A 7983-nucleotide genomic window follows, 5' to 3' on the forward strand; every position below is an offset into this window, starting at 1 on the left:
TTTTTTAGTTCAGTAGTAAAATCAAGAAGAACCCTGTGAAATTTGATTTCTTTTATTTGAGCAACTAAAAAAATAAGCCCACGTATGTGGATTACTAATTCGATAATATGATATATATTTCCTAAGAATTTGTTGATTTTGTTTTGCGGCAGAATTTGCTGAAACACATTTGTTATTTTTAGGATACTCTAACTTTCGTTTATATTTAATTTTATTTATGCTACAGTAAAATTATTTGATTGCTATACAACTTTCTTCCTTCTATTACACTTTTTTAGTTTTGTTTACGTTGTAGTTCTCGTTTCTTTTTAGTTACTTTATTAGTTCATTATTTATATGTATAGAATTTGCTTTTGTTATTTCCTTAAGAAATTATTAGATTTTTTAAAGTATGTTAAAGTTTAACAAATTTAAAGAAAAAAAATATAAGAGTATATATTTGAAAGTAAAATTCATCAAAATGTAATTATTTTTGATAAAATTTAAATTTGATAATTTGTAATTCTCTTTTCTTAAGCGATGGCATTAACATTGATATATCTTTGTCGAAGTGCTTAAAAAGAAGGGAAAAAGGCATAAAAATGATGCACGATGTCATTATTATGGTTGTACCATGACTTTACAATAATTTTTAAGCACAAGACAAATTCTGTGTTCGCCACTATACGACCATCATTGTGCGGTGGAAATTTACTGCTATAAATCTTCTCAGTTATAGTACTACTCCATGTGGGGTGACAAATTATAATTTTTTTCAAAATCGATAACTGTATCCCCAAAGAAGAGAAAATCACTGTCGTGTTGAAAAGTGACTTTTCTAATTTAATTTTGTTTTTCAACTTTGCACCTTATTTTTTCTAATGCATCATTTTTTTTCTTTTACAAAGAGATATGGTTCCGAAATTAAGTAAGAAAGAAAGAAATAACGTTGTGTAGTCAATTTAAACACATTAATGAACCCATATTAATATGTCAAAAAATGTATATTAAAAGAAACTTAATGATTTAAAAACTTAAAGCTAGCAACCCCACATTTTGAATAAAACAAACCCTTACCTTTCGAAAACCAGAGTTGATTGAAATATATAGCATTATTTCGTTTATGGAATTAATTTGTTTGTATCACAAGCTAAAGAAATGTGTATAACATGCATGAAGAATGAAGGGACGTAAAGACAGCCAATTGTGTCTTCTACTAACGGTGTTAATTATGTGGACAACGTCGTCTTTGTCAGTAGGAAAAAGAACAACGTTACGATGTGATATATACTTCATATTTATGCAGCAAATAATAATAGCTAGACAACAGATTTTAATTAATTAATATGACCCATAAGTGATAACTACTTCTGCAGTCAGCTTCCAAGACAGTAAATGCACTCTCCATTTTAGTTCATATGTTTATTGTGTTTACGTACCAAATAGAAATCAGTATGGATAACAAGTTGATGGAAGCCATTAATTAGATGATCAGCACCATTCTTGGTCAAGAAGTAGAGCTAACATTCTGCATCAGTAGCCTATGCAATCTTTTACCCTGATATTATAAGAAAATCTTTAGACTGTCAGTGTATATAACTTAAAGATACCGAGGGATATTGTATGCCCTAATTTTGATGATGTTTTTTATACTACTATCGGTAACAACTCAAATTCTAGTGGGCAAGCGAAAGTTTCAATCTTGTTGAGGGAAGCAATCACTAGTCGCCCTTAGTGCTCCAAAACACCCTTCGTTCAATGGATCAAAGGTGCGGCGGTAATTATAGGTTGATGACTTCAAGAGCTCTTATCGATAGAGTTGTTTGGCACGAAAGGCGGATCCGGGATTATTAAGTCGTGGGTGCTCAACCGTCTTTAATTGGACTTTTTATTTTTTAGATTGGGTGCTCAATCAATATTCTTGTATATAATTACTAGTTTTCAATTTACAAATATAATGTTTGGCTAAAAAACAATGGGTGCTCGAGCACCCATAAGGTTCAATATAGATCCGCTATTATTTGGCACCTTGATGTCGACTCATCACATCCGGGGCTGAAGAAGGTCTCGTAAGTAAGTTTTTATGCAGGAGTGGACGATTCTCAATGACACTAAGATCACCAAGAAATGTTTTGCACGAGCACTTAGAACCCGTTTGACCAAAAAAAAAAACTCTCAAAAATCATTTCCAAAATATTATCTGGTTATAAATTGGACTGATTTTATTGAAATTTTCCAAGTAAAATTCATTGTCGCTGACAAAGTTGATATCTTTTTTAAGTGAAATACATGTTAAACATAATTTCGAATTTCAACTGCCCTTTTTCAACTTAACTCCAAAAATTACCTTTTTAAAAAAAAACCATACGTAATTTTTATGTCCAAACATCTACGTACTTAGCTTTCCACACTTCTCAGCAGATACATGAGGGGACAATTATTAACCATGTCTGGATCTTGGAGACTTTTAGTTAAATATAGGAGCTTTTGAATACCACAAATACGCACACAACAACAACAACAATAACCCAGTATAATCACACTAAGTATAATCACACTAATGAGATCTGGGGAGGGTAGTATGTACGCAGACCTTACCCCTACCCTGGGGTAGAGAGTCTGTTTCCGATAGACCCTCGGGCTCCCTCCCACTAAGAACTCTCCACCTTGCTTTTGGGGTGACTCGAACTCACAACCTCTTGGTTAGAAGTGGAGGGTGCTCACCACTAGATCAACCCACTCTTGTCCCACCACAAATACGCACACATATGGATAATGCTGTCTGTCATCTTTCAGTCCTGCCACTTGGTTAGAGAATTCAATTGGAGCCTCAGCAATATTCTCACATTTTTTAAATGTGTATTGCATATTTGCGCAGTTTCGTTTTCTAACTGTACTGTTTCTTTCCACTATATCTTCAGCCATGCAAAGACCGTACGAGAAAGAAACAAGTGGTTAGAGCTAGCCTAGCTTACTGGTGCAATAATGTTTATACGTTATTAATAGTTCGGTCATGAATCAATTCACCTCAAATTATGTTTGTTTAAATCAAAATATGATGGTCAAGATAGGTTAAATAACATATCATAACCTAACCCACCCAACATGAGCCAACCTCTCCTTTTTTTTGTTTTGGAAAAACTATACGAAAGCAAATATTTTCTCGAATTATTAGCTTCGATTCTTACAGATTTATGTAATTTTCAATCTCCAAGTATGTTTTTTTTGTGTTGCATTTTGATCAGACGTATTAATTATGCTATTGTCATGTTAGATTAAAGCACAAGCAGCTATACTACAACAAATTTGATTAATAGCAATTTTTCTCACTAAAAGGCTTTATTTCGTCACTAAATATTTTTTCTGACCAAATGTTTTTAGCGACAAATTTGTTATTTCGTCCCCAAATATATTGAATCGGTGACGAACTTGTTTGTCAGAAAAAGTTTAACTTTTTTGTAGTAGAAAATAACTTTCATCACTAAATAAATTCTTAATACCAACGAAACAAATTTGTCACTAATTTTTATCTTGATTAGTGACAATTCTAATTGTCTCTAAAGTGGTATCTAATTTGTAGTTGAAAAATGCGATTTTATCACCGAAGATATGCAAATTTTAAGAAAAAGATTATCATTTGTACACAAAAATGTTTTCGTCCCTAAATGTATAGAATTAAAGACAAATTTGTTTGTCTAGAGAACTGTAACGATTTGTGACCGAAAGGTATTTGGCGATGATTATACAGGTTTTCGTACTATTTGCCATTTTTTAAATAAATAGATTATTTTAATATTTAGAATTTATAAATAATAATGAATATTCTATAATTGAATATAATACATTTTTTGCAAATTTTAATGTTTATCGAACAAATTGTTAAAAAATGCAGAATCTTTATTTCTCATAGAGGATTAGTTACAATATTTGGGATTATGGGAATACAAAGATGAGGATAAAAAATATATACACAAAAACATGAGTAGAGGAGTAAAAAACATGACATTTACACTGTATATTACAAAGATTTCAGTCTCAAATCCCCAACTAACATCAAGAAACTTCAACTAACACTTAATACATTCACCATTTCTCAGTTGAAAGAAAAATACTCAGCTTTTGCTTTAACCAACCCTATTTCAAAATCTTTTGATTCTTGACTATCTTTCTTGACTGCATAGTTTCTTTTTCTGTTTGCCACGGATCTCTCGCCCATGTTTTGGCTTGAAGAGCCTCATATCGGTGAAGGCATGACCTTGTTTGTCAGAGAAAAAAGATAGGCAAAGACATGACATCAACAGAAAAACATAGAAGATTAACGGGTTTAAATAAAAAGAGAAGAAAGACAAACCTATAGATCTTTTTCATGAGAGAGAAGTCAGGAGATGTGAAACTGTAAATCAGTCTACAATTTTAATTTGTGGGAATGAGCATTTGATCAATGATGGGTATCTTTATGGATGTCAGTGTGGATTAATTTCAGTTTCATTTCCGTAAGTTTAGGGATCTTAACAAGAAAATGAGCCGATTATCTCGTCCACTTTGTTATGCTAGTTATTCTTTCTTATCTAGCATTTCTATTTATTTGACGAAAATAAATTTAAATTGGTAAAAGAATCAAAAGAGAACTACATAAAGTAAAAAAAATCATTTTTCAAATTCTATTCAAAATTATACGCTAAGGCCGAAATCTCTATATTTTGCATGAAGCCTTAGAACAATACTTTTATGTAATTCCCTTTTAAAATTCTTTTAATTTTAAGAAAATCAAACATTATGTTTTCTAAAAAAAGATACAGAAAAAGAAAATCAAAAGTTCCTTAGATTTTTTTTTTTTTTTGAAATTCCTTAGATTGTTTAGTTGAACCTAACATTATGAAAAATATAAGAAAGTATCATTTATTTTCAAAGACTTTTCCTCTTTTCTTTTTCAATTTAAAAATATGTTTAGAAAATAATCTTAGAATTTTTTTAATTATTAAACCTTAGGAGAAATTAGACACACCTTTGTAATATGACTCAGTTGCAACTATATCTCTTGTATTTTAAATCAAACACTTACACTCCTTATACTATGAAAATCTTATACAAATATAATGAATCAGTAACAAATATATATACATCACTCCCCCCTTGTATTTCGGTATCAAACACTTATACTTCATATACTATGAAAATCCTAAAACTTTATGATCGCTTAATTACGATATACTCCCCTTATTCCCTATATTTTTGTAAAATATATAAACCCCTTATATAATAAGAATCATGCATCAAGATAAATGATTTTCCAACTAAGTGAATTTATGATAGTTTAGAGTGGAACAATAAATAAGCAAAATAAAAAAAAAAAGAAATTTCTATATAATAAAATATTATAATTTGAAAAAACAAATAGATTATGTGTTTATGTAGAACACAATGTTTTAAAGGATACAGTAATAGTCGTACCCGCACGATGCGCGGTCAGTATTAAAAAATAATAATTAAATTAAATTGTGATCAGGCTTATTTAAACATATTAGATCGTATTGCTTTAAAATTTTCAATTGTCATCATATTTGTCAATACGATATACCTAATAATAAAATTATTATCTATATTATTATAAAAGTATGAATAAAATGTTGGATTACAAAAATAACCTTTTAATATTAAGCATAATAACTCACAATAAAAGGACATAATCGGAATTCTAGACATTAGCCTTGTAATCCTATTAGTTTTAGGACATAATATTACACGTTAGGAGTCCTATTAGTATAATTATTTCCAGACATAGATATTAGTCTTGTAATCCTATTACTTTTAGGATATACTTCTGAAAAAATTTCTATTACTAATTTAATTTGAAAAAGTATTATATTATTGTCCAAATTCATTTAGAAATATGAGAGCCTATATATTATTATAAAAGTACGAATATAATATTGATAGACCAAAATAGCCCTAAAATATTAAACAGAAAAACTCATAGGGAAAGGACATAGCTGTAATAACTTATTTTTTTGACTATAATAACTTATATGTTAATTTTTTAATAGTAAAAATTTTAAAATTAATACAATCTTATCTATTGAATTCTTATTAAAAATATGTAGGAATGTTTAATGAAATCACTTTCATAAGAATCCTCCATATTGGTAATACATTACCACTCTATAATATTCAATACCAAAAAAATATAAGTAATGCTAAACGGACTGCATAAAGCTTTGAAATTGAGAAAAAATCCCCAAGATAATATATTATTATATTATATTTGAATTATTTTCCTACTCAAATAATATTTTATTATTATTAATATTTTTGTGTAATATATAAAAATATACCCAATTATTAAAAAAAAACTAAGAAAATTTTTAAGAATATAAATGTGTGAGAAAAGAAATAAAAAGATGGTAAGAGCCAATACCACTAATGATTTTGCAAATATAAAAATCTAAAAATGGAATGTCATCGATCTCTTTACTCTTTAAAAATAAAATTTATGGTGGATAAAATTATAATCATGGTTAAATATTCAAACATGAGATTAACTAATATTAAGAATCTAAATCAACAGAAAATAAATTATATTTTAAGTTAAAACTAAATAATCAAATCTTTTAATTAATTATTTAGCAAGAGAATCTAATTAAATTATTTTTAAAATTCATCATAAAAAGTAAAATTATCTTTCAAGTTAAAAAAAAAAAAAATCATCGGGTGCATAAATTTATTCCATAAAAAGAATGTTAGAGATTTTAAAAAATAGATCACAAAGTAAAAAAGATTAGTATGATATTAAGAAGGTCATACAAGTGTTTGAGGAAGCACAATCAAAGCTAAATACTGAATAAGAATAAGTTTTTATGACTATATTATAAAAAATCGACTGTGGTATAGCGGGATTATCCTTTGTAAATGCCTTCAACGGAATCGAAATAATATTCATATGTCATGCATTACTTATAAATATCATATCAAGAGGCATGATATTGTTAACAACAAGAACAAGTGGTGTACCAGCAACGATTTTATTATGAGGTCGTCCAACTCACTTTAGATTTGATATACCTCTTCAAATAACTGAAATAACCATCACAAATATATCAAATCAGAGCAGTAGTGCTAAATTTATAAGGAAAGAAAAAGTGATAATATGGGATGAAGCGCTTTTGCCTAAGCGTCAAACGATCGAAACAATCGCCCAGAGTTTTAGAGATATATTGGATATCAATGAACCGTTTGATGGAAAAGTAAGAGTTTGGGAGGTGATTTTTGTCAAGTACGATCAGCAGTTCCAAAATTGACCAAAGAAGAAACTGTAAAAGCTAGCTTGTCAAAATTATACTTATGACCTCAAATGAAAAATATTCAAATGATAAGAAATATAAAAGTAAGAACAAATCCAACATTCAATGACTTCTTGCTTTGTATCAGAAACGAAGAAGAGCATCCAATAAAAGATGATTTTGTTCTTCTAGGACACTTGGTTATCAACCCCAATGGTAATAGTAGTGCATTTAATAAGGAAAATATTTTCATTATTAGATTAAAACGCAATTTGTACAAATAACATGATAGAAATTAAATAGCTATCTTAGCTAGCAGAAATGAATATGTTGATCAACTAAAAGGTTGATTGCTAAGTTTTATGGTAAAAATAAAATATTTTTCAATTTTGACTCAACAGAAGATGATACCAACAACAACTACCAAGAAGAATACTTAAATACTTTATTACTAAATGGCCTTCTACTATACATGTTTGTTGTTAAGTTCATTATTTCTTATGTATATTAGTGTCACCATATATATAATAGACTAAGTTAAAATTGATCTTCCATTGTATATAGGTTGATTTTGAAGAAAAATATGCTTGTCATGCTACTGAAAACTTAGATCCGCTGAATAACTTATGTAATAGTACACATATGGTATATAAAAGTTTTGACAATAACGCCATACATGCAAAACTTATGATACTGATTAATGTGCTTCTAAGTATGTGTTTATCCC

General features: G+C 28.7%; 1 long non-coding RNA gene across 1 annotated transcript; it reads right to left on the reverse strand.

Annotated features, from left to right (window-relative positions):
• Positions 1 to 3855: 3855 nt before the first annotated feature.
• Positions 3856 to 4549, reverse strand: LOC104094281 (uncharacterized). The gene is made up of 2 exons (XR_685843.2): positions 4331 to 4549; positions 3856 to 4234 (listed from the first exon to the last, which is right to left on the reverse strand). It is a non-coding gene; the product is annotated as an uncharacterized lncRNA (long non-coding RNA).
• Positions 4550 to 7983: the final 3434 nt, after the last annotated feature.

The sequence above is a fragment of the Nicotiana tomentosiformis genome, chromosome 6, assembly GCF_000390325.3.
Source record: "Nicotiana tomentosiformis chromosome 6, ASM39032v3, whole genome shotgun sequence".
Classification (NCBI taxonomy): domain Eukaryota; kingdom Viridiplantae; phylum Streptophyta; class Magnoliopsida; order Solanales; family Solanaceae; genus Nicotiana; species Nicotiana tomentosiformis.